Source organism: Engystomops pustulosus, chromosome 7 (assembly GCF_040894005.1).
Source record: "Engystomops pustulosus chromosome 7, aEngPut4.maternal, whole genome shotgun sequence".
NCBI lineage: Eukaryota > Metazoa > Chordata > Amphibia > Anura > Leptodactylidae > Engystomops > Engystomops pustulosus.
The window spans coordinates 140,462,526-140,487,104 of record NC_092417.1 but is presented as its reverse complement, the minus strand read 5'-3'; the positions used below and the strand labels follow the sequence as shown (position 1 = coordinate 140,487,104).

The 24,579-nt window shown below is 46.2% G+C and overlaps 22 non-coding genes across 22 annotated transcripts; 9 read left to right on the top strand and 13 right to left on the bottom strand.

The window, feature by feature from the left end:
• Nucleotides 1-10: 10 nt before the first annotated feature.
• On the top strand, nt 11-92 carry TRNAS-GCU (transfer RNA serine (anticodon GCU)). Its single transcript has one exon. It is a non-coding gene; the product is annotated as a tRNA-Ser (tRNA).
• Nucleotides 93-1,719: 1,627 nt separating this feature from the next.
• Nucleotides 1,720-1,793, bottom strand: TRNAT-AGU (transfer RNA threonine (anticodon AGU)). Its single transcript has one exon. It is a non-coding gene; the product is annotated as a tRNA-Thr (tRNA).
• Nucleotides 1,794-2,477: 684 nt separating this feature from the next.
• On the top strand, nt 2,478-2,559 carry TRNAS-GCU (transfer RNA serine (anticodon GCU)). Its single transcript has one exon. It is a non-coding gene; the product is annotated as a tRNA-Ser (tRNA).
• A 1,627-nt stretch (nt 2,560-4,186) lies between these two features.
• On the bottom strand, nt 4,187-4,260 carry TRNAT-AGU (transfer RNA threonine (anticodon AGU)). Its single transcript has one exon. It is a non-coding gene; the product is annotated as a tRNA-Thr (tRNA).
• Nucleotides 4,261-5,419: 1,159 nt separating this feature from the next.
• On the bottom strand, nt 5,420-5,493 carry TRNAT-AGU (transfer RNA threonine (anticodon AGU)). Its single transcript has one exon. It is a non-coding gene; the product is annotated as a tRNA-Thr (tRNA).
• A 684-nt stretch (nt 5,494-6,177) lies between these two features.
• On the top strand, nt 6,178-6,259 carry TRNAS-GCU (transfer RNA serine (anticodon GCU)). The gene has a single exon. It is a non-coding gene; the product is annotated as a tRNA-Ser (tRNA).
• Nucleotides 6,260-6,652: 393 nt separating this feature from the next.
• Nucleotides 6,653-6,726, bottom strand: TRNAT-AGU (transfer RNA threonine (anticodon AGU)). The gene has a single exon. It is a non-coding gene; the product is annotated as a tRNA-Thr (tRNA).
• A 684-nt stretch (nt 6,727-7,410) lies between these two features.
• On the top strand, nt 7,411-7,492 carry TRNAS-GCU (transfer RNA serine (anticodon GCU)). Its single transcript has one exon. It is a non-coding gene; the product is annotated as a tRNA-Ser (tRNA).
• A 391-nt stretch (nt 7,493-7,883) lies between these two features.
• On the bottom strand, nt 7,884-7,957 carry TRNAT-AGU (transfer RNA threonine (anticodon AGU)). The gene has a single exon. It is a non-coding gene; the product is annotated as a tRNA-Thr (tRNA).
• A 1,159-nt stretch (nt 7,958-9,116) lies between these two features.
• Nucleotides 9,117-9,190, bottom strand: TRNAT-AGU (transfer RNA threonine (anticodon AGU)). Its single transcript has one exon. It is a non-coding gene; the product is annotated as a tRNA-Thr (tRNA).
• A 684-nt stretch (nt 9,191-9,874) lies between these two features.
• On the top strand, nt 9,875-9,956 carry TRNAS-GCU (transfer RNA serine (anticodon GCU)). Its single transcript has one exon. It is a non-coding gene; the product is annotated as a tRNA-Ser (tRNA).
• Nucleotides 9,957-10,349: 393 nt separating this feature from the next.
• TRNAT-AGU (transfer RNA threonine (anticodon AGU)) lies at nt 10,350-10,423 on the bottom strand. Its single transcript has one exon. It is a non-coding gene; the product is annotated as a tRNA-Thr (tRNA).
• A 1,159-nt stretch (nt 10,424-11,582) lies between these two features.
• TRNAT-AGU (transfer RNA threonine (anticodon AGU)) lies at nt 11,583-11,656 on the bottom strand. Its single transcript has one exon. It is a non-coding gene; the product is annotated as a tRNA-Thr (tRNA).
• Nucleotides 11,657-14,438: 2,782 nt separating this feature from the next.
• TRNAS-GCU (transfer RNA serine (anticodon GCU)) lies at nt 14,439-14,520 on the top strand. The gene has a single exon. It is a non-coding gene; the product is annotated as a tRNA-Ser (tRNA).
• Nucleotides 14,521-16,147: 1,627 nt separating this feature from the next.
• TRNAT-AGU (transfer RNA threonine (anticodon AGU)) lies at nt 16,148-16,221 on the bottom strand. The gene has a single exon. It is a non-coding gene; the product is annotated as a tRNA-Thr (tRNA).
• A 684-nt stretch (nt 16,222-16,905) lies between these two features.
• On the top strand, nt 16,906-16,987 carry TRNAS-GCU (transfer RNA serine (anticodon GCU)). Its single transcript has one exon. It is a non-coding gene; the product is annotated as a tRNA-Ser (tRNA).
• Nucleotides 16,988-19,405: 2,418 nt separating this feature from the next.
• TRNAT-AGU (transfer RNA threonine (anticodon AGU)) lies at nt 19,406-19,479 on the bottom strand. The gene has a single exon. It is a non-coding gene; the product is annotated as a tRNA-Thr (tRNA).
• Nucleotides 19,480-20,163: 684 nt separating this feature from the next.
• Nucleotides 20,164-20,245, top strand: TRNAS-GCU (transfer RNA serine (anticodon GCU)). Its single transcript has one exon. It is a non-coding gene; the product is annotated as a tRNA-Ser (tRNA).
• Nucleotides 20,246-21,872: 1,627 nt separating this feature from the next.
• TRNAT-AGU (transfer RNA threonine (anticodon AGU)) lies at nt 21,873-21,946 on the bottom strand. The gene has a single exon. It is a non-coding gene; the product is annotated as a tRNA-Thr (tRNA).
• Nucleotides 21,947-23,105: 1,159 nt separating this feature from the next.
• On the bottom strand, nt 23,106-23,179 carry TRNAT-AGU (transfer RNA threonine (anticodon AGU)). Its single transcript has one exon. It is a non-coding gene; the product is annotated as a tRNA-Thr (tRNA).
• A 684-nt stretch (nt 23,180-23,863) lies between these two features.
• TRNAS-GCU (transfer RNA serine (anticodon GCU)) lies at nt 23,864-23,945 on the top strand. The gene has a single exon. It is a non-coding gene; the product is annotated as a tRNA-Ser (tRNA).
• A 393-nt stretch (nt 23,946-24,338) lies between these two features.
• Nucleotides 24,339-24,412, bottom strand: TRNAT-AGU (transfer RNA threonine (anticodon AGU)). Its single transcript has one exon. It is a non-coding gene; the product is annotated as a tRNA-Thr (tRNA).
• Between the last annotated feature and the right edge of the window lie 167 nt (nt 24,413-24,579).

The following is a 24,579-nucleotide window of genomic DNA, read 5'->3' as shown; positions in this document are numbered from 1 at the left end:
CGCTCACCAGGACGAGGTGGCCGAGTGGTTAAGGCGATGGACTGCTAATCCATTGTGCTCTGCATGCATGGGTTCGAATCCCATCCTCGTCGATTTCTTCTGCTTCGTCCAAGCTGAAATCTTTGTTTGCTAATCCTCTTTTTACTGGACAAGCAGTGATTGTCCCCTCCATGGTGGACTTTAACTGTGACCTCTCAAGACGGCTCTTATAAAAGCTAGGAAAGATGCATATTTGTTGTGTGGCATACAAGTTACGTGGCATATCAACGGGTTAAGTCCACTCTTTTTATTTTTCATGCTTGATGGCATCCTCGGCCTTCTCATGAAGATGAAGGCCTCTTTGTCCTTTGCAGCCTTTAGCTGGTACTGATTCTAGATCCCCTGACTGTTCTACCTTAGGACTGTGTGAAAGACAAGTAAGATGTCAGACGTGAGCGAATAACTTTTTTTTGGTTTGCTTCAGAAGCTCAAAAGAGAAGAAAGAAACCCACTGCTGAGATTCGAACTCAGGATCTCCTGTTTACTAGACAGGCGCTTTAACCAACTAAGCCACAGCGCCTTGTGATGGCAAAGCTGGCACAGCTGTGCAGCTTAAAAAAAAACGCCACTGCTATCGGATGTTTCCAATTCCTGCAACCTTTCATGACCTGATGGGGTGGCTCAACCCTTCATGGTTTTTCTTTTCAGGGCTGGAAAAAGGAAGGTGAGCAGATACTAGGTAGACAACTGAGGTGTGTCCCTTTATCCGCAGTCGTTTTCCACTGCTTTCTTTAAGGGCCCACACGGTACTGGAGTTCTGTTCCATACTTGGCAGCAACTTGTAAAAGGATGAAGCTTTCAGTCATGACAATTAGAAAAGCAAAAACTTTTTGAAAAAGGCATCCACACCGACAAATTTGCAGACGACAATAGCAGCTGGAACTTCGTGGAGAGCTAGAGGTTTGCGGTTCCATAGGTGATTGAGCCGCTTCTTAGCAGAGCAAGAATTGTTACCTGCTCTGCTTTCCATGCATAAGGCAGAATAGATGGATGGAAGACATGCCAGGGATGTCTGGAAATGGTTTGGCATCCCTTAGCATAGGTCCACCTTTCAAGGGTTTTCCATGCATCTTCTTGAGGCATTACTTACTGTAGGAGGCGAGGTATGACCCACTCAGCCTATGACCGATCAGTAAAACTTTGCAGGCACCGACTAGGCACACTTTGTTTGGGAGTTTGTCAAAGGGAACCACGGCGCTCACCAGGACGAGGTGGCAGTGTGGTTAAGGCGATGGACTGCTAATCCATTGTGCTCTGCACGCATGGGTTCGAATCCCATCCTCGTCGATTTCTTCTGCTTCGTCCAAGCTGAAATCTTTGTTTGCTAATCCTCTTTTTACTGGACAAGCAGTGATTGTCCCCTCCATGGTGGACTTTAACTGTGACCTCTCAAGACGGCTCTTATTAAAGCTAGGAAAGACGCATATTTGTTGTGTGGCATACAAGTTACGTGGCATATCAACGGGTTAAGTCCACTCTTTTTATTTTTCATGCTTGATGGCATCCTCGGCCTTCTCATGAAGATGAAGGCCTCTTTGTCCTTTGCAGCCTTTAGCTGGTACTGATTCTAGATCCCCTGACTGGTCTACCTTAGGACTGTGTGAAAGACAAGTAAGATGTCAGACGTGAGCGAATAACTTTTTTTTGGTTTGCTTCAGAAGCTCAAAAGAGAAGAAAGAAAGGCACTGCTGAGATTCGAACTCAGGATCTCCTGTTTACTAGACAGGCGCTTTAACCAACTAAGCCACAGCGCCTTGTGAGGGCCAAGCTGGCACAGCTGTGCAGCTGAAAAAAAACGCCACTGCTATCGGATGTTTCCAATTCCTGCAACCTTTCATGACCTGATGGGGTGGCTCAAACCTTCATGGTTTTTCTTTTCAGGGCTGGAAAAAGGAAGGTGAGCAGATACTAGGTAGACAACTGAGGTGCGTCCCTTTATCCGCAGTCGTTTTCCACTGCTTTCTTTAAGGGCCCACACGGTACTGGAGTTCTGTTCCATACTTGGCAGCAACTTGTAAAAGGATGAAGCTTTCAGTCATGACAATTAGAAAAGCAAAAACTTTTTGAAAAAGGCATCCACACCGACAAATTTGCAGACGACAATAGCAGCTGGAACTTCGTGGAGAGCTAGAGGTTTGCGGTTCCATAGGTGATTGAGCGGCTTCTTAGCAGAGCAAGAATTGTTACCTGCTCTGCTTTCCATGCATAAGGCAGAATAGATGGATGGAAGACATGCCAGGGATGTCTGGAAATGGTTTGGCATCCCTTAGCATAGGTCCACCTTTCAAGGGTTTTCCATGCATCTTCTTGAGGCATTACTTACTGTAGGAGGCGAGGTATGACCCACTCAGCCCATGACCGATCAGCAAAACTCTGCAGGCACCGACTAGGCACACTTTGTTTGGGAGTTTGTCAAAGGGAACCACGGCGCTCACCAGGACGAGGTGGCCGAGTGGTTAAGGCGATGGACTGCTAATCCATTGTGCTCTGCATGCATGGGTTCGAATCCCATCCTCGTCGATTTCTTCTGCTTCGTCCAAGCTGAAATCTTTGTTTGCTAATCCTCTTTTTACTGGACAAGCAGTGATTGTCCCCTCCATGGTGGACTTTAACTGTGACCTCTCAAGACGGCTCTTATAAAAGCTAGGAAAGATGCATATTTGTTGTGTGGCATACAAGTTACGTGGCATATCAACGGGTTAAGTCCACTCTTTTTATTTTTCATGCTTGATGGCATCCTCGGCCTTCTCATGAAGATGAAGGCCTCTTTGTCCTTTGCAGCCTTTAGCTGGTACTGATTCTAGATCCCCTGACTGGTCTACCTTAGGACTGTGTGAAAGACAAGTAAGATGTCAGACGTGAGCGAATAACTTTTTTTTGGTTTGCTTCAGAAGCTCAAAAGAGAAGAAAGAAACCCACTGCTGAGATTCGAACTCAGGATCTCCTGTTTACTAGACAGGCGCTTTAACCAACTAAGCCACAGCGCCTTGTGATGGCAAAGCTGGCACAGCTGTGCAGCTTAAAAAAAAACGCCACTGCTATCGGATGTTTCCAATTCCTGCAACCTTTCATGACCTGATGGGGTGGCTCAACCCTTCATGGTTTTTCTTTTCAGGGCTGGAAAAAGGAAGGTGAGCAGATACTAGGTAGACAACTGAGGTGTGTCCCTTTATCCGCAGTCGTTTTCCACTGCTTTCTTTAAGGGCCCACACGGTACTGGAGTTCTGTTCCATACTTGGCAGCAACTTGTAAAAGGATGAAGCTTTCAGTCATGACAATTAGAAAAGCAAAAACTTTTTGAAAAAGGCATCCACACCGACAAATTTGCAGACGACAATAGCAGCTGGAACTTCGTGGAGAGCTAGAGGTTTGCGGTTCCATAGGTGATTGAGCCGCTTCTTAGCAGAGCAAGAATTGTTACCTGCTCTGCTTTCCATGCATAAGGCAGAATAGATGGATGGAAGACATGCCAGGGATGTCTGGAAATGGTTTGGCATCCCTTAGCATAGGTCCACCTTTCAAGGGTTTTCCATGCATCTTCTTGAGGCATTACTTACTGTAGGAGGCGAGGTATGACCCACTCAGCCCATGACCGATCAGTAAAACTTTGCAGGCACCGACTAGGCACACTTTGTTTGGTAGTTTGTCAAAGGGAACCACGGCGCTCACCAGGACGAGGTGGCAGTGTGGTTAAGGCGATGGACTGCTAATCCATTGTGCTCTGCACGCATGGGTTCGAATCCCATCCTCGTCGATTTCTTCTGCTTCGTCCAAGCTGAAATCTTTGTTTGCTAATCCTCTTTTTACTGGACAAGCAGTGATTGTCCCCTCCATGGTGGACTTTAACTGTGACCTCTCAAGACGGCTCTTATTAAAGCTAGGAAAGACGCATATTTGTTGTGTGGCATACAAGTTACGTGGCATATCAACGGGTTAAGTCCACTCTTTTTATTTTTCATGCTTGATGGCATCCTCGGCCTTCTCATGAAGATGAAGGCCTCTTTGTCCTTTGCAGCCTTTAGCTGGTACTGATTCTAGATCCCCTGACTGGTCTACCTTAGGACTGTGTGAAAGACAAGTAAGATGTCAGACGTGAGCGAATAACTTTTTTTTGGTTTGCTTCAGAAGCTCAAAAGAGAAGAAAGAACGGCACTGCTGAGATTCGAACTCAGGATCTCCTGTTTACTAGACAGGCGCTTTAACCAACTAAGCCACAGCGCCTTGTGAGGGCAAAGCTGGCACAGCTGTGCAGCTTAAAAAAAACGCCACTGCTATCGGATGTTTCCAATTCCTGCAACCTTTCATGACCTGATGGGGTGGCTCAAACCTTCATGGTTTTTCTTTTCAGGGCTGGAAAAAGGAAGGTGAGCAGATACTAGGTAGACAACTGAGGTGTGTCCCTTTACCCGCAGTCGTTTTCCACTGCTTTCTTTAAGGGCCCACACGGTACTGGAGTTCTGTTCCATACTTGGCAGCAACTTGTAAAAGCATGAAGCTTTCAGTCATGACAATTAGAAAAGCAAAAACTTTTTGAAAAAGGCATCCACACCGACAAATTTGCAGACGACAATAGCAGCTGGAACTTCGTGGAGAGCTAGAGGTTTGCGGTTCCATAGGTGATTGAGCCGCTTCTTAGCAGAGCAAGAATTGTTACCTGCTCTGCTTTCCATGCATAAGGCAGAATGGATGGATGGAAGACATGCCAGGGATGTCTGGAAATGGTTTGGCATCCCTTAGCATAGGTCCACCTTTCAAGGGTTTTCCATGCATCTTCTTGAGGCATTACTTACTGTAGGAGGCGAGGTATGACCCACTCAGCCCATGACCGATCAGCAAAACTCTGCAGGCACCGACTAGGCACACTTTGTTTGGGAGTTTGTCAAAGGGAACCACGGCGCTCACCAGGACTCTGTGGCCGAGTGGTTAAGGCGATGGACTGCTAATCCATTGTGCTCTGCATGCATGGGTTCGAATCCCATCCTCGTCGATTTCTTCTGCTTCGTCCAAGCTGAAATCTTTGTTTGCTAATCCTCTTTTTACTGGACAAGCAGTGATTGTCCCCTCCATGGTGGACTTTAACTGTGACCTCTCAAGACGGCTCTTATTAAAGCTAGGAAAGACGCATATTTGTTGTGTGGCATACAAGTTACGTGGCATATCAACGGGTTAAGTCCACTCTTTTTATTTTTCATGCTTGATGGCATCCTCGGCCTTCTCATGAAGATGAAGGCCTCTTTGTCCTTTGCAGCCTTTAGCTGGTACTGATTCTAGATCCCCTGACTGGTCTACCTTAGGACTGTGTGAAAGACAAGTAAGATGTCAGACGTGAGCGAATAACTTTTTTTTGGTTTGCTTCAGAAGCTCAAAAGAGAAGAAAGAAAGGCACTGCTGAGATTCGAACTCAGGATCTCCTGTTTACTAGACAGGCGCTTTAACCAACTAAGCCACAGCGCCTTGTGAGGGCAAAGCTGGCACAGCTGTGCAGCTTAAAAAAAACGCCACTGCTATCGGATGTTTCCAATTCCTGCAACCTTTCATGACCTGATGGGGTGGCTCAAACCTTCATGGTTTTTCTTTTCAGGGCTGGAAAAAGGAAGGTGAGCAGATACTAGGTAGACAACTGAGGCGTGTCCCTTTATCCGCAGTCGTTTTCCACTGCTTTCTTTAAGGGCCCACACGGTACTGGAGTTCTGTTCCATACTTGGCAGCAACTTGTAAAAGGATGAAGCTTTCAGTCATGACAATTAGAAAAGCAAAAACTTTTTGAAAAAGGCATCCACACCGACAAATTTGCAGACGACAATAGCAGCTGGAACTTCGTGGAGAGCTAGAGGTTTGCGGTTCCATAGGTGATTGAGCCGCTTCTTAGCAGAGCAAGAATTGTTACCTGCTCTGCTTTCCATGCATAAGGCAGAATAGATGGATGGAAGACATGCCAGGGATGTCTGGAAATGGTTTGGCATCCCTTAGCATAGGTCCACCTTTCAAGGGTTTTCCATGCATCTTCTTGAGGCATTACTTACTGTAGGAGGCGAGGTATGACCCACTCAGCCCATGACCGATCAGCAAAACTCTGCAGGCACCGACTAGGCACACTTTGTTTGTGAGTTTGTCAAAGGGAACCACAGCGCTCACCAGGACGAGGTGGCCGAGTGGTTAAGGCGATGGACTGCTAATCCATTGTGCTCTGCATGCATGGGTTCGAATCCCATCCTCGTCGATTTCTTCTGCTTCGTCCAAGCTGAAATCTTTGTTTGCTAATCCTCTTTTTACTGGACAAGCAGTGATTGTCCCCTCCATGGTGGACTTTAACTGTGACCTCTCAAGACGGCTCTTATTAAAGCTAGGAAAGACGCATATTTGTTGGGTGGCATACAATTTACGTGGCATATCAACGGGTTAAGTCCACTCTTTTTATTTTTCATGCTTGATGGCATCCTCGGCCTTCTCATGAAGATGAAGGCCTCTTTGTCCTTTGCAGCCTTTAGCTGGTACTGATTCTAGATCCCCTGACTGGTCTACCTTAGGACTGTGTGAAAGACAAGTAAGATGTCAGACGTGAGCGAATAACTTTTTTTTGGTTTGCTTCAGAAGCTCAAAAGAGAAGAAAGAAAGGCACTGCTGAGATTCGAACTCAGGATCTCCTGTTTACTAGACAGGCGCTTTAACCAACTAAGCCACAGCGCCTTGTGAGGGCAAAGCTGGCACAGCTGTGCAGCTTAAAAAAAACGCCACTGCTATCGGATGTTTCCAATTCCTGCAACCTTTCATGACCTGATGGGGTGGCTCAAACCTTCATGGTTTTTCTTTTCAGGGCTGGAAAAAGGAAGGTGAGCAGATACTAGGTAGACAACTGAGGTGTGTCCCTTTATCCGCAGTCGTTTTCCACTGCTTTCTTTAAGGGCCCACACGGTACTGGAGTTCTGTTCCATACTTGGCAGCAACTTGTAAAAGGATGAAGCTTTCAGTCATGACAATTAGAAAAGCAAAAACTTTTTGAAAAAGGCATCCACACCGACAAATTTGCAGACGACAATAGCAGCTGGAACTTCGTGGAGAGCTAGAGGTTTGCGGTTCCATAGGTGATTTAGCCGCTTCTTAGCAGAGCAAGAATTGTTACCTGCTCTGCTTTCCATGCATAAGGCAGAATAGATGGATGGAAGACATGCCAGGGATGTCTGGAAATGGTTTGGCATCCCTTAGCATAGGTCCACCTTTCAAGGGTTTTCCATGCATCTTCTTGAGGCATTACTTACTGTAGGAGGCGAGGTATGACCCACTCAGCCCATGACCGATCAGCAAAACTCTGCAGGCACCGACTAGGCACACTTTGTTTGGGAGTTTGGCAAAGGGAACCATGGCGCTCACCAGGACGAGGTGGCCGAGTGGTTAAGGCGATGGACTGCTAATCCATTGTGCTCTGCATGCATGGGTTCGAATCCCATCCTCGTCGATTTCTTCTGCTTCGTCCAAGCTGAAATCTTTGTTTGCTAATCCTCTTTTTACTGGACAAGCAGTGATTGACCCCTCCATGGTGGACTTTAACTGTGACCTCTCAAGACGGCTCTTATTAAAGCTAGGAAAGACGCATATTTGTTGGGTGGCATACAAGTTACGTGGCATATCAACGGGTTAAGTCCACTCTTTATTTTTCATGCTTGATGGCATCCTCGGCCTTCTCATGAAGATGAAGGCCTCTTTGTCCTTTGCAGCCTTTAGCTGGTACTGATTCTAGATCCCCTGACTGGTCTACCTTAGGACTGTGTGAAAGACAAGTAAGATGTCAGACGTGAGCGAATAACTTTTTTTTGGTTTGCTTCAGAAGCTCAAAAGAGAAGAAAGAAAGGCACTGCTGAGATTCGAACTCAGGATCTCCTGTTTACTAGACAGGCGCTTTAACCAACTAAGCCACAGCGCCTTGTGAGGGCAAAGCTGGCACAGCTGTGCAGCTGAAAAAAAACGCCACTGCTATCGGATGTTTCCAATTCCTGCAACCTTTCATGACCTGATGGGGTGGCTCAAACCTTCATGGTTTTTCTTTTCAGGGCTGGAAAAAGGAAGGTGAGCAGATACTAGGTAGACAACTGAGGTGCGTCCCTTTATCCGCAGTCGTTTTCCACTGCTTTCTTTAAGGGCCCACACGGTACTGGAGTTCTGTTCCATACTTGGCAGCAACTTGTAAAAGGATGAAGCTTTCAGTCATGACAATTAGAAAAGCAAAAACTTTTTGAAAAAGGCATCCACACCGACAAATTTGCAGACGACAATAGCAGCTGGAACTTCGTGGAGAGCTAGAGGTTTGCGGTTCCATAGGTGATTGAGCCGCTTCTTAGCAGAGCAAGAATTGTTACCTGCTCTGCTTTCCATGCATAAGGCAGAATAGATGGATGGAAGACATGCCAGGGATGTCTGGAAATGGTTTGGCATCCCTTAGCATAGGTCCACCTTTCAAGGGTTTTCCATGCATCTTCTTGAGGCATTACTTACTGTAGGAGGCGAGGTATGACCCACTCAGCCCATGACCGATCAGCAAAACTCTGCAGGCACCGACTAGGCACACTTTGTTTGGGAGTTTGTCAAAGGGAACCACGGCGCTCACCAGGACGAGGTGGCCGAGTGGTTAAGGCGATGGACTGCTAATCCATTGTGCTCTGCATGCATGGGTTTGAATCCCATCCTCGTCGATTTCTTCTGCTTCGTCCAAGCTGAAATCTTTGTTTGCTAATCCTCTTTTTACTGGACAAGCAGTGATTGTCCCCTCCATGGTGGACTTTAACTGTGACCTCTCAAGACGGCTCTTATTAAAGCTAGGAAAGATGCATATTTGTTGGGTGGCATACAAGTTACGTGGCATATCAACGGGTTAAGTCCACTCTTTTTATTTTTCATGCTTGATGGCATCCTCGGCCTTCTCATGAAGATGAAGGCCTCTTTGTCCTTTGCAGCCTTTAGCTGGTACTGATTCTAGATCCCCTGACTGGTCTACCTTAGGACTGTGTGAAAGACAAGTAAGATGTCAGACGTGAGCGAATAACTTTTTTTTGGTTTGCTTCAGAAGCTCAAAAGAGAAGAAAGAAAGGCACTGCTGAGATTCGAACTCAGGATCTCCTGTTTACTAGACAGGCGCTTTAACCAACTAAGCCACAGCGCCTTGTGAGGGCAAAGCTGGCACAGCTGTGCAGCTTAAAAAAAACGCCACTGCTATCGGATGTTTCCAATTCCTGCAACCTTTCATGACCTGATGGGGTGGCTCAAACCTTCATGGTTTTTCTTTTCAGGGCTGGAAAAAGGAAGGTGAGCAGATACTAGGTAGACAACTGAGGTGTGTCCCTTTATCCGCAGTCGTTTTCCACTGCTTTCTTTAAGGGCCCACACGGTACTGGAGTTCTGTTCCATACTTGGCAGCAACTTGTAAAAGGATGAAGCTTTCAGTCATGACAATTAGAAAAGCAAAAACTTTTTGAAAAAGGCATCCACACCGACAAATTTGCAGACGACAATAGCAGCTGGAACTTCGTGGAGAGCTAGAGGTTTGCGGTTCCATAGGTGATTGAGCGGCTTCTTAGCAGAGCAAGAATTGTTACCTGCTCTGCTTTCCATGCATAAGGCAGAATAGATGGATGGAAGACATGCCAGGGATGTCTGGAAATGGTTTGGCATCCCTTAGCATAGGTCCACCTTTCAAGGGTTTTCCATGCATCTTCTTGAGGCATTACTTACTGTAGGAGGCGAGGTATGACCCACTCAGCCCATGACCGATCAGCAAAACTCTGCAGGCACCGACTAGGCACACTTTGTTTGGGAGTTTGTCAAAGGGAACCACGGCGCTCACCAGGACGAGGTGGCCGAGTGGTTAAGGCGATGGACTGCTAATCCATTGTGCTCTGCATGCATGGGTTCGAATCCCATCCTCGTCGATTTCTTCTGCTTCGTCCAAGCTGAAATCTTTGTTTGCTAATCCTCTTTTTACTGGACAAGCAGTGATTGTCCCCTCCATGGTGGACTTTAACTGTGACCTCTCAAGACGGCTCTTATTAAAGCTAGGAAAGACGCATATTTGTTGTGTGGCATACAAGTTACGTGGCATATCAACGGGTTAAGTCCACTCTTTTTATTTTTCATGCTTGATGGCATCCTCGGCCTTCTCATGAAGATGAAGGCCTCTTTGTCCTTTGCAGCCTTTAGCTGGTACTGATTCTAGATCCCCTGACTGGTCTACCTTAGGACTGTGTGAAAGACAAGTAAGATGTCAGACGTGAGCGAATAACTTTTTTTTGGTTTGCTTCAGAAGCTCAAAAGAGAAGAAAGAAAGGCACTGCTGAGATTCGAACTCAGGATCTCCTGTTTACTAGACAGGCGCTTTAACCAACTAAGCCACAGCGCCTTGTGATGGCAAAGCTGGCACAGCTGTGCAGCTGAAAAAAAACGCCACTGCTATCGGATGTTTCCAATTCCTGCAACCTTTCATGACCTGATGGGGTGGCTCAAACCTTCATGGTTTTTCTTTTCAGGGCTGGAAAAAGGAAGGTGAGCAGATACTAGGTAGACAACTGAGGTGTGTCCCTTTATCCGCAGTCGTTTTCCACTGCTTTCTTTAAGGGCCTACACGGTACTGGAGTTCTGTTCCATACTTGGCAGCAACTTGTAAAAGGATGAAGCTTTCAGTCATGACAATTAGAAAAGCAAAAACTTTTTGAAAAAGGCATCCACACCGACAAATTTGCAGACGACAATAGCAGCTGGAACTTCGTGGAGAGCTAGAGGTTTGCGGTTCCATAGGTGATTGAGCCGCTTCTTAGCAGAGCAAGAATTGTTACCTGCTCTGCTTTCCATGCATAAGGCAGAATAGATGGATGGAAGACATGCCAGGGATGTCTGGAAATGGTTTGGCATCCCTTAGCATAGGTCCACCTTTCAAGGGTTTTCCATGCATCTTCTTGAGACATTACTTACTGTAGGAGGCGAGGTATGACCCACTCAGCCCATGACCGATCAGCAAAACTCTGCAGGCACCGACTAGGCACACTTTGTTTGGGAGTTTGTCAAAGGGAACCACGGTGCTCACCAGGACGAGGTGGCTGAGTGGTTAAGGCGATGGACTGCTAATCCATTGTGCTCTGCATGCATGGGTTTGAATCCCATCCTCGTCGATTTCTTCTGCTTCGTCCAAGCTGAAATCTTTGTTTGCTAATCCTCTTTTTACTGGACAAGCAGTGATTGTCCCCTCCATGGTGGACTTTAACTGTGACCTCTCAAGACGGCTCTTATTAAAGCTAGGAAAGACGCATATTTGTTGGGTGGCATACAAGTTACGTGGCATATCAACGGGTTAAGTCCACTCTTTTAATTTTTCATGCTTGATGGCATCCTCGGCCTTCTCATGAAGATGAAGGCCTCTTTGTCCTTTGCAGCCTTTAGCTGGTACTGATTCTAGATCCCCTGACTGGTCTACCTTAGGACTGTGTGAAAGACAAGTAAGATGTCAGACGTGAGCGAATAACTTTTTTTTGGTTTGCTTCAGAAGCTCAAAAGAGAAGAAAGAAAGGCACTGCTGAGATTCGAACTCAGGATCTCCTGTTTACTAGACAGGCGCTTTAACCAACTAAGCCACAGCGCCTTGTGAGGGCAAAGCTGGCACAGCTGTGCAGCTTAAAAAAAACGCCACTGCTATCGGATGTTTCCAATTCCTGCAACCTTTCATGACCTGATGGGGTGGCTCAAACCTTCATGGTTTTTCTTTTCAGGGCTGGAAAAAGGAAGGTGAGCAGATACTAGGTAGACAACTGAGGTGTGTCCCTTTATCCGCAGTCGTTTTCCACTGCTTTCTTTAAGGGCCCACACGGTACTGGAGTTCTGTTCCATACTTGGCAGCAACTTGTAAAAGGATGAAGCTTTCAGTCATGACAATTAGAAAAGCAAAAACTTTTTGAAAAAGGCATCCACACCGACAAATTTGCAGACGACAATAGCAGCTGGAACTTCGTGGAGAGCTAGATTGAGCCGCTTCTTAGCAGAGCAAGAATTGTTACCTGCTCTGCTTTCCATGCATAAGGCAGAATAGATGGATGGAAGACATGCCAGGGATGTCTGGAAATGGTTTGGCATCCCTTAGCATAGGTCCACCTTTCAAGGGTTTTCCATGCATCTTCTTGAGGCATTACTTACTGTAGGAGGCGAGGTATGACCCACTCAGCCCATGACCGATCAGCAAAACTCTGCAGGCACCGACTAGGCACACTTTGTTTGAGAGTTTGTCAAAGGGAACCACGGCGCTCACCAGGACGAGGTGGCCGAGTGGTTAAGGCGATGGACTGCTAATCCATTGTGCTCTGCATGCATGGGTTTGAATCCCATCCTCGTCGATTTCTTCTGCTTCGTCCAAGCTGAAATCTTTGTTTGCTAATCCTCTTTTTACTGGACAAGCAGTGATTGTCCCCTCCATGGTGGACTTTAACTGTGACCTCTCAAGACGGCTCTTATTAAAGCTAGGAAAGACGCATATTTGTTGTGTGGCATACAAGTTACGTGGCATATCAACGGGTTAAGTCCACTCTTTTTATTTTTCATGCTTGATGGCATCCTCGGCCTTCTCATGAAGATGAAGGCCTCTTTGTCCTTTGCAGCCTTTAGCTGGTACTGATTCTAGATCCCCTGACTGGTCTACCTTAGGACTGTGTGAAAGACAAGTAAGATGTCAGACGTGAGCGAATAACTTTTTTTTGGTTTGCTTCAGAAGCTCAAAAGAGAAGAAAGAAACCCACTGCTGAGATTCGAACTCAGGATCTCCTGTTTACTAGACAGGCACTTTAACCAACTAAGCCACAGCGCCTTGTGATGGCAAAGCTGGCACAGCTGTGCAGCTTAAAAAAAACGCCACTGCTATCGGATGTTTCCAATTCCTGCAACCTTTCATGACCTGATGGGGTGGCTCAAACCTTCATGGTTTTTCTTTTCAGGGCTGGAAAAAGGAAGGTGAGCAGATACTAGGTAGACAACTGAGGTGTGTCCCTTTATCCGCAGTCGTTTTCCACTGCTTTCTTTAAGGGCCCACACGGTACTGGAGTTCTGTTCCATACTTGGCAGCAACTTGTAAAAGGATGAAGCTTTCAGTCATGACAATTAGAAAAGCAAAAACTTTTTGAAAAAGGCATCCACACCGACAAATTTGCAGACGACAATAGCAGCTGGAACTTCATGGAGAGCTAGAGGTTTGCGGTTCCATAGGTGATTGAGCCGCTTCGAATCCCATCCTCGTCGATTTCTTCTGCTTCGTCCAAGCTGAAATTTTTTTTTGCTAATCCTCTTTTTACTGGACAAGCAGTGATTGTCCCCTCCATGGTGGACTTTAACTGTGACCTCTCAAGACGGCTCTTATTAAAGCTAGGAAAGACGCATATTTGTTGTGTGGCATACAAGTTACGTGGCATATCAACGGGTTAAGTCCACTCTTTTTATTTTTCATGCTTGATGGCATCCTCGGCCTTCTCATGAAGATGAAGGCCTCTTTGTCCTTTGCAGCCTTTAGCTGGTACTGATTCTAGATCCCCTGACTGGTCTACCTTAGGACTGTGTGAAAGACAAGTAAGATGTCAGACGTGAGCGAATAACTTTTTTTTGGTTTGCTTCAGAAGCTCAAAAGAGAAGAAAGAAAGGCACTGCTGAGATTCGAACTCAGGATCTCCTGTTTACTAGACAGGCGCTTTAACCAACTACGCCACAGCGCCTTGTGAGGGCACAGCTGTGCAGCTTAAAAAAAACGCCACTGCTATCGGATGTTTCCAATTCCTGCAACCTTTCATGACCTGATGGGGTGGCTCAAACCTTCATGGTTTTTCTTTTCAGGGCTGGAAAAAGGAAGGTGAGCAGATACTAGGTAGACAACTGAGGTGCGTCCCTTTATCTGCAGTCGTTTTCCACTGCTTTCTTTAAGGGCCCACACGGTACTGGAGTTCTGTTCCATACTTGGCAGCAACTTGTAAAAGGATGAAGCTTTCAGTCATGACAATTAGAAAAGCAAAAACTTTTTGAAAAAGGCATCCACACCGACAAATTTGCAGACGACAATAGCAGCTGGAACTTCGTGGAGAGCTAGAGGTTTGCGGTTCCATAGGTGATTGAGCCGCTTCTTAGCAGAGCAAGAATTGTTACCTGCTCTGCTTTCCATGCATAAGGCAGAATAGATGGATGGAAGACATGCCAGGGATGTCTGGAAATGGTTTGGCATCCCTTAGCATAGGTCCACCTTTCAAGGGTTTTCCATGCATCTTCTTGAGGCATTACTTACTGTAGGAGGCGAGGTATGACCCACTCAGCCCATGACCGATCAGCAAAACTCTGCAAGCACGGACTAGGCACACTTTGTTTGGGAGTTTGTCAAAGGGAACCACGGCACTCACCAGGACGAGGTGGCCGAGTGGTTAAGGCGATGGACTGCTAATCCATTGTGCTCTGCATGCATGGGTTCGAATCCCATCCTCGTCGATTTCTTCTGCTTCGTCCAAGCTGAAATCTTTGTTTGCTAATCCTCTTTTTACTGGACAAGCAGTGATTGTCCCCTCCATGGTGGACTTTAACTGTGACCTCTCAAGACGGCTCTTATTAAAGCTAGGAAAGATGCATATTTGTTGTGTGGCATACAAGTTACGTGGCATATCAACGGGTTAAGTCCACTCTTTTTATTTTTCATGCTTGATGGCATCCTCGGCCTTCTCATGAAGATGAAGGCCTCTTTGTCCTTTGCAGCCTTTAGCTGGTACTGATTCTAGATCCCCTGACTGGTCTACCTTAGGACTGTGTGAAAGACAAGTAAGATGTCAGACGTGAGCGAATAACTTTTTTTTGGTTTGCTTCAGAAGCTCAAAAGAGAAGAAAGAAACCCACTGCTGAGATTCGAACTCAGGATCTCCTGTTTACTAGACAGGCGCTTTAACCAACTAAGCCACAGCGCCTTGTGATGGCAAAGCTGGCACAGCTGTGCAGCTTAAAAAAAAACGCCACTGCTATCGGATGTTTCCAATTCCTGCAACCTTTCATGACCTGATGGGGTGGCTCAACCCTTCATGGTTTTTCTTTTCAGGGCTGGAAAAAGGAAGGTGAGCAGATACTAGGTAGACAACTGAGGTGTGTCCCTTTATCCGCAGTCGTTTTCCACTGCTTTCTTTAAGGGCCCACACGGTACTGGAGTTCTGTTCCATACTTGGCAGCAACTTGTAAAAGGATGAAGCTTTCAGTCATGACAATTAGAAAAGCAAAAACTTTTTGAAAAAGGCATCCACACCGACAAATTTGCAGACGACAATAGCAGCTGGAACTTCGTGGAGAGCTAGAGGTTTGCGGTTCCATAGGTGATTGAGCCGCTTCTTAGCAGAGCAAGAATTGTTACCTGCTCTGCTTTCCATGCATAAGGCAGAATAGATGGATGGAAGACATGCCAGGGATGTCTGGAAATGGTTTGGCATCCCTTAGCATAGGTCCACCTTTCAAGGGTTTTCCATGCATCTTCTTGAGGCATTACTTACTGTAGGAGGCGAGGTATGACCCACTCAGCCTATGACCGATCAGTAAAACTTTGCAGGCACCGACTAGGCACACTTTGTTTGGGAGTTTGTCAAAGGGAACCACGGCGCTCACCAGGACGAGGTGGCAGTGTGGTTAAGGCGATGGACTGCTAATCCATTGTGCTCTGCACGCATGGGTTCGAATCCCATCCTCGTCGATTTCTTCTGCTTCGTCCAAGCTGAAATCTTTGTTTGCTAATCCTCTTTTTACTGGACAAGCAGTGATTGTCCCCTCCATGGTGGACTTTAACTGTGACCTCTCAAGACGGCTCTTATTAAAGCTAGGAAAGACGCATATTTGTTGTGTGGCATACAAGTTATGTGGCATATCAACGGGTTAAGTCCACTCTTTTTATTTTTCATGCTTGATGGCATCCTCGGCCTTCTCATGAAGATGAAGGCCTCTTTGTCCTTTGCAGCCTTTAGCTGGTACTGATTCTAGATCCCCTGACTGGTCTACCTTAGGACTGTGTGAAAGACAAGTAAGATGTCAGACGTGAGCGAATAACTTTTTTTTGGTTTGCTTCAGAAGCTCAAAAGAGAAGAAAGAAAGGCACTGCTGAGATTCGAACTCAGGATCTCCTGTTTACTAGACAGGCGCTTTAACCAACTAAGCCACAGCGCCTTGTGAGGGCAAAGCTGGCACAGCTGTGCAGCTTAAAAGAAACGCCACTGCTATCGGATGTTTCCAATTCCTGCAACCTTTCATGACCTGATGGGGTGGCTCAAACCTTCATGGTTTTTCTTTTCAGGGCTGGAAAAAGGAAGGTGAGCAGATACTAGGTAGACAACTGAGGTGTGTCCCTTTATCCGCAGTCGTTTTCCACTGCTTTCTTTAAGGGCCCACACGGTACTGGAGTTCTGTTCCATACTTGGCAGCAACTTGTAAAAGGATGAAGCTTTCAGTCATGACAATTAGAAAAGCAAAAACTTTTTGAAAAAGGCATCCACACCGACAAATTTGCAGACGACAATAGCAGCTGGAACTTCGTGGAGAGCTAGAGGTTTGCGGTTCCATAGGTGATTGAGCCGCTTCTTAGCAGAGCAAGAATTGTTACCTGCTCTGCTTTCCATGCATAAGGCAGAATAGATGGATGGAAGACATGCCAGGGATGTCTGGAAATGGTTTGGCATCCCTTAGCATAGGTCCACCTTTCAAGGGTTTTCCATGCATCTTCTTGAGGCATTACTTACTGTAGGAGGCGAGGTATGACCCACTCAGCCCATGACCAATCAGCAAAACTCTGCAGGCACCGACTAGGCACACTTTGTTTGTGAGTTTGTCAAAGGGAACCACGGCGCTCACCAGGACGAGGTGGCCGAGTGGTTAAGGCGATGGACTGCTAATCCATTGTGCTCTGCATGCATGGGTTCGAATCCCATCCTCGTCGATTTCTTCTGCTTCGTCCAAGCTGAAATCTTTGTTTGCTAATCCTCTTTTTACTGGACAAGCAGTGATTGTCCCCTCCATGGTGGACTTTAACTGTGACCTCTCAAGACGGCTCTTATTAAAGCTAGGAAAGACGCATATTTGTTGGGTGGCATACAAGTTACGTGGCATATCAACGGGTTAAGTCCACTCTTTTTATTTTTCATGCTTGATGGCATCCTCGGCCTTCTCATGAAGATGAAGGCCTCTTTGTCCTTTGCAGCCTTTAGCTGGTACTGATTCTAGATCCCCTGACTGGTCTACCTTAGGACTGTGTGAAAGACAAGTAAGATGTCAGACGTGAGCGAATAACTTTTTTTTGGTTTGCTTCAGAAGCTCAAAAGAGAAGAAAGAAAGGCATTGCTGAGATTCGAACTCAGGATCTCCTGTTTACTAGACAGGCGCTTTAACCAACTAAGCCACAGCGCCTTGTGAGGGCAAAGCTGGCACAGCTGTGCAGCTTAAAAAAAACGCCACTGCTATCGGATGTTTCCAATTCCTGCAACCTTTCATGACCTGATGGGGTGGCTCAAACCTTCATGGTTTTTCTTTTCAGGGCTGGAAAAAGGAAGGTGAGCAGATACTAGGTAGACAACTGAGGTGTGTCCCTTTATCCGCAGTCGTTTTCCACTGCTTTCTTTAAGGGCCCACACGGTACTGGAGTTCTGTTCCATACTTGGCAGCAACTTGTAAAAGGATGAAGCTTTCAGTCATGACAATTAGAAAAGCAAAAACTTTTTGAAAAAGGCATCCACACCGACAAATTTGCAGACGACAATAGCAGCTGGAACTTCGTGGAGAGCTAGAGGTTTGCGGTTCCATAGGTGATTGAGCCGCTTCTTAGCAGAGCAAGAATTGTTACCTGCTCTGCTTTCCATGCATAAGGCAGAATAGATGGATGGAAGACATGCCAGGGATGTCTGGAAATGGTTTGGCATCCCTTAGCATAGGTCCACCTTTCAAGGGTTTTCCATGCATCTTCTTGAGGCATTACTTACTGTAGGAGGCGAGGTATGACCCACTCAGCCCATGACCGATCAGCAAAACTCTGCAGGCACCGACTAGGCACACTTTGTTTGGGAGTTTGGCAAAGGGAACCACGGCGCTCACCAGGACGAGGTGGCCGAGTGGTTAAGGCGATGGACTGCTAATCCATTGTGCTCTGCATGCATGGGTTCAAATCTAGAGATGAGCGAGCACTAAAATGCTCGGGTGCTCGTTACTCGAGCCGAACATTTCCAGATGCTCGAGTGCTCGTTTCGAGTAACGAGCCCCATTGAAGTCAATGGGAGACCCGAGCATTTTTCAAAGGGACCATGGTTCAGGAATAAAATGTGTTATTTAATTGAAAAATAATGTCTTCTGATAATTTGCAAACATCTGCGATCTATTCTTCACTGTTCCGCGCGTATATTATCTCCCGACAAGTTAGCAGATGTAAAGAACAGTGAAGAATAGAATAAAAACAGTGAACACAGGATCATTTAAGATAAAAACACAGTGCAGAACACAGTGCAGAATAGATTACAGATGTTCGGCACATCTGCTTACTTGTCGGGAGATACGCGCGGAGCGGCGCGAACAAAATAGCATGTGAAGAACAATATATATGTGTGTGAAGAACACATTGCAGATGTTTAAATACATCTGCAATGTGTTCTTCACACATATATATTGTTCTTCACATGCTATTTTGTTCGCGCCGTTCCGCGCGTATCTCCCGACAAGTAAGCAGATGTGCCGAACATCTGTAATCTATTCTGCACTGTGTTCTGCACTGTGTTTTTATCTTAAATGATCCTGTGTTCACTGTTTTTATTCTATTCTTTATTGTTCTTCACTGTGTTTTTTTTAATTAAATGCTCGATCTCGAGCAGGGGAAATACTCGTCCGAGCAACGAGCCGTCTCGAGTACCCTAATGCTCGACCGAGCATCAAGCTCGGACGAGCATGTTCGCTCATCTCTATTCAAATCCCACCCTCGTCGATTTCTTCTGCTTCGTCCAAGCTGAAATCTTTGTTTGCTAATCCTCTTTTTACTGGACAAGCAGTGATTGTCCCCTCCATGGTGGACTTTAACTGTGACCTCTCAAGACGGCTCTTATTAAAGCTAGGAAAGACGCATATTTGTTGTGTGGCATACAAGTTACGTGGCATATCAACGGGTTAAGTCCACTCTTTTTATTTTTCATGCTTGATGGCATCCTCGGCCTTCTCATGAAGATGAAGGCCTCTTTGTCCTTTGCAGCCTTTAGCTGGTACTGATTCTAGATCCCCTGACTGGTCTACCTTAGGACTGTGTGAAAGACAAGTAAGATGTCAGACGTGAGCGAATAACTTTTTTTTGGTTTGCTTCAGAAGCTCAAAAGAGAAGAAAGAAAGGCACTGCTGAGATTCGAACTCAGGATCTCCTGTTTACTAGACAGGCGCTTTAACCAACTAAGCCACAGCGCCTTGTGAGGGCAAAGCTGGCACAGCTGTGCAGCTGAAAAAAAACGCCACTGCTATCGGATGTTTCCAATTCCTGCAACCTTTCATGACCTGATGGGGTGGCTCAAACCTTCATGGTTTTTCTTTTCAGGGCTGGAAAAAGGAAGGTGAGCAGATACTAGGTAGACAACTGAGGTGCGTCCCTTTATCCGCAGTCGTTTTCCACTGCTTTCTTTAAGGGCCCACACGGTACTGGAGTTCTGTTCCATACTTGGCAGCAACTTGTAAAAGGATGAAGCTTTCAGTCATGACAATTAGAAAAGCAAAAACTTTTTGAAAAAGGCATCCACACCGACAAATTTGCAGACGACAATAGCAGCTGGAACTTCGTGGAGAGCTAGAGGTTTGCGGTTCCATAGGTGATTGAGCCGCTTCTTAGCAGAGCAAGAATTGTTACCTGCTCTGCTTTCCATGCATAAGGCAGAATAGATGGATGGAAGACATGCCAGGGATGTCTGGAAATGGTTTGGCATCCCTTAGCATAGGTCCACCTTTCAAGGGTTTTCCATGCATCTTCTTGAGGCATTACTTACTGTAGGAGGCGAGGTATGACCCACTCAGCCCATGACCGATCAGCAAAACTCTGCAGGCACCGACTAGGCACACTTTGTTATGGAGTTTGTCAAAGGGAACCACGGCACTCACCAGGACGAGGTGGCCGAGTGGTTAAGGCGATGGACTGCTAATCCATTGTGCTCTGCATGCATGGGTTCGAATCCCATCCTCGTCGATTTCTTCTGCTTCGTCCAAGCTGAAATCTTTGTTTGCTAATCCTCTTTTTACTGGACAAGCAGTGATTGTCCCCTCCATGGTGGACTTTAACTGTGACCTCTCAAGACGGCTCTTATAAAAGCTAGGAAAGATGCATATTTGTTGTGTGGCATACAAGTTACGTGGCATATCAACGGGTTAAGTCCACTCTTTTTATTTTTCATGCTTGATGGCATCCTCGGCCTTCTCATGAAGATGAAGGCCTCTTTGTCCTTTGCAGCCTTTAGCTGGTACTGATTCTAGATCCCCTGACTGGTCTACCTTAGGACTGTGTGAAAGACAAGTAAGATGTCAGACGTGAGCGAATAACTTTTTTTTGGTTTGCTTCAGAAGCTCAAAAGAGAAGAAAGAAACCCACTGCTGAGATTCGAACTCAGGATCTCCTGTTTACTAGACAGGCGCTTTAACCAACTAAGCCACAGCGCCTTGTGATGGCAAAGCTGGCACAGCTGTGCAGCTTAAAAAAAAACGCCACTGCTATCGGATGTTTCCAATTCCTGCAACCTTTCATGACCTGATGGGGTGGCTCAACCCTTCATGGTTTTTCTTTTCAGGGCTGGAAAAAGGAAGGTGAGCAGATACTAGGTAGACAACTGAGGTGTGTCCCTTTATCCGCAGTCGTTTTCCACTGCTTTCTTTAAGGGCCCACACGGTACTGGAGTTCTGTTCCATACTTGGCAGCAACTTGTAAAAGGATGAAGCTTTCAGTCATGACAATTAGAAAAGCAAAAACTTTTTGAAAAAGGCATCCACACCGACAAATTTGCAGACGACAATAGCAGCTGGAACTTCGTGGAGAGCTAGAGGTTTGCGGTTCCATAGGTGATTGAGCCGCTTCTTAGCAGAGCAAGAATTGTTACCTGCTCTGCTTTCCATGCATAAGGCAGAATAGATGGATGGAAGACATGCCAGGGATGTCTGGAAATGGTTTGGCATCCCTTAGCATAGGTCCACCTTTCAAGGGTTTTCCATGCATCTTCTTGAGGCATTACTTACTGTAGGAGGCGAGGTATGACCCACTCAGCCCATGACCGATCAGTAAAACTTTGCAGGCACCGACTAGGCACACTTTGTTTGGTAGTTTGTCAAAGGGAACCACGGCGCTCACCAGGACGAGGTGGCAGTGTGGTTAAGGCGATGGACTGCTAATCCATTGTGCTCTGCACGCATGGGTTCGAATCCCATCCTCGTCGATTTCTTCTGCTTCGTCCAAGCTGAAATCTTTGTTTGCTAATCCTCTTTTTACTGGACAAGCAGTGATTGTCCCCTCCATGGTGGACTTTAACTGTGACCTCTCAAGACGGCTCTTATTAAAGCTAGGAAAGACGCATATTTGTTGTGTGGCATACAAGTTACGTGGCATATCAACGGGTTAAGTCCACTCTTTTTATTTTTCATGCTTGATGGCATCCTCGGCCTTCTCATGAAGATGAAGGCCTCTTTGTCCTTTGCAGCCTTTAGCTGGTACTGATTCTAGATCCCCTGACTGGTCTACCTTAGGACTGTGTGAAAGACAAGTAAGATGTCAGACGTGAGCGAATAACTTTTTTTTGGTTTGCTTCAGAAGCTCAAAAGAGAAGAAAGAAAGGCACTGCTGAGATTCGAACTCAGGATCTCCTGTTTACTAGACAGGCGCTTTAACCAACTAAGCCACAGCGCCTTGTGAGGGCAAAGCTGGCACAGCTGTGCAGCTTAAAAAAAACGCCACTGCTATCGGATGTTTCCAATTCCTGCAACCTTTCATGACCTGATGGGGTGGCTCAAACCTTCATGGTTTTTCTTTTCAGGGCTGGAAAAAGGAAGGTGAGCAGATACTAGGTAAACAACTGAGGTGTGTCCCTTTACCCGCAGTCGTTTTCCACTGCTTTCTTTAAGGGCCCACACGGTACTGGAGTTCTGTTCCATACTTGGCAGCAACTTGTAAAAGCATGAAGCTTTCAGTCATGACAATTAGAAAAGCAAAAACTTTTTGAAAAAGGCATCCACACCGACAAATTTGCAGACGACAATAGCAGCTGGAACTTCGTGGAGAGCTAGAGGTTTGCGGTTCCATAGGTGATTGAGCCGCTTCTTAGCAGAGCAAGAATTGTTACCTGCTCTGCTTTCCATGCATAAGGCAGAATAGATGGATGGAAGACATGCCAGGGATGTCTGGAAATGGTTTGGCATCCCTTAGCATAGGTCCACCTTTCAAGGGTTTTCCATGCATCTTCTTGAGGCATTACTTACTGTAGGAGGCGAGGTATGACCTACTCAGCCCATGACCGATCAGCAAAACTCTGCAGGCACCGACTAGGCACACTTTGTTTGTGAGTTTGTCAAAGGGAACCACGGCGCTCACCAGGACTCTGTGGCCGAGTGGTTAAGGCGATGGACTGCTAATCCATTGTGCTCTGCATGCATGGGTTCGAATCCCATCCTCGTCGATTTCTTCTGCTTCGTCCAAGCTGAAATCTTTGTTTGCTAATCCTCTTTTTACTGGACAAGCAGTGATTGTCCCCTCCATGGTGGACTTTAACTGTGACCTCTCAAGACGGCTCTTATTAAAGCTAGGAAAGACGCATATTTGTTGGGTGGCATACAAGTTACGTGGCATATCAACGGGTTAAGTCCACTCTTTTTATTTTTCATGCTTGATGGCATCCTCGGCCTTCTCATGAAGATGAAGGCCTCTTTGTCCTTTGCAGCCTTTAGCTGGTACTGATTCTAGATCCCCTGACTGGTCTACCTTAGGACTGTGTGAAAGACAAGTAAGATGTCAGACGTGAGCGAATAACTTTTTTTTGGTTTGCTTCAGAAGCTCAAAAGAGAAGAAAGAAAGGCACTGCTGAGATTCGAACTCAGGATCTCCTGTTTACTAGACAGGCGCTTTAACCAACTAAGCCACAGCGCCTTGTGAGGGCAAAGCTGGCACAGCTGTGCAGCTTTAAAAAAACGCCACTGCTATCGGATGTTTCCAATTCCTGCAACCTTTCATGACCTGATGGGGTGGCTCAAACCTTCATGGTTTTTCTTTTCAGGGCTGGAAAAAGGAAGGTGAGCAGATACTAGGTAGACAACTGAGGTGTGTCCCTTTATCCGCAGTCGTTTTCCACTGCTTTCTTTAAGGGCCCACACGGTACTGGAGTTCTGTTCCATACTTGGCAGCAACTTGTAAAAGGATGAAGCTTTCAGTCATGACAATTAGAAAAGCAAAAACTTTTTGAAAAAGGCATCCACACCGACAAATTTGCAGACGACAATAGCAGCTGGAACTTCGTGGAGAGCTAGAGGTTTGCGGTTCCATAGGTGATTGAGCCGCTTCTTAGCAGAGCAAGAATTGTTACCTGCTCTGCTTTCCATGCATAAGGCAGAATAGATGGATGGAAGACATGCCAGGGATGTCTGGAAATGGTTTGGCATCCCTTAGCATAGGTCCACCTTTCAAGGGTTTTCCATGCATCTTCTTGAGGCATTACTTACTGTAGGAGGCGAGGTATGACCCACTCAGCCCATGACCGATCAGCAAAACTCTGCAGGCACCGACTAGGCACACTTTGTTTGTGAGTTTGTCAAAGGGAACCACAGCGCTCACCAGGACGAGGTGGCCGAGTGGTTAAGGCGATGGACTGCTAATCCATTGTGCTCTGCATGCATGGGTTCGAATCCCATCCTCGTCGATTTCTTCTGCTTCGTCCAAGCTGAAATCTTTGTTTGCTAATCCTCTTTTTACTGGACAAGCAGTGATTGTCCCCTCCATGGTGGACTTTAACTGTGACCTCTCAAGACGGCTCTTATTAAAGCTAGGAAAGACGCATATTTGTTGGGTGGCATACAATTTACGTGGCATATCAACGGGTTAAGTCCACTCTTTTTATTTTTCATGCTTGATGGCATCCTCGGCCTTCTCATGAAGATGAAGGCCTCTTTGTCCTTTGCAGCCTTTAGCTGGTACTGATTCTAGATCCCCTGACTGGTCTACCTTAGGACTGTGTGAAAGACAAGTAAGATGTCAGACGTGAGCGAATAACTTTTTTTTGGTTTGCTTCAGAAGCTCAAAAGAGAAGAAAGAAAGGCACTGCTGAGATTCGAACTCAGGATCTCCTGTTTACTAGACAGGCGCTTTAACCAACTAAGCCACAGCGCCTTGTGAGGGCAAAGCTGGCACAGCTGTGCAGCTTAAAAAAAACGCCACTGCTATCGGATGTTTCCAATTCCTGCAACCTTTCATGACCTGATGGGGTGGCTCAAACCTTCATGGTTTTTCTTTTCAGGGCTGGAAAAAGGAAGGTGAGCAGATACTAGGTAGACAAC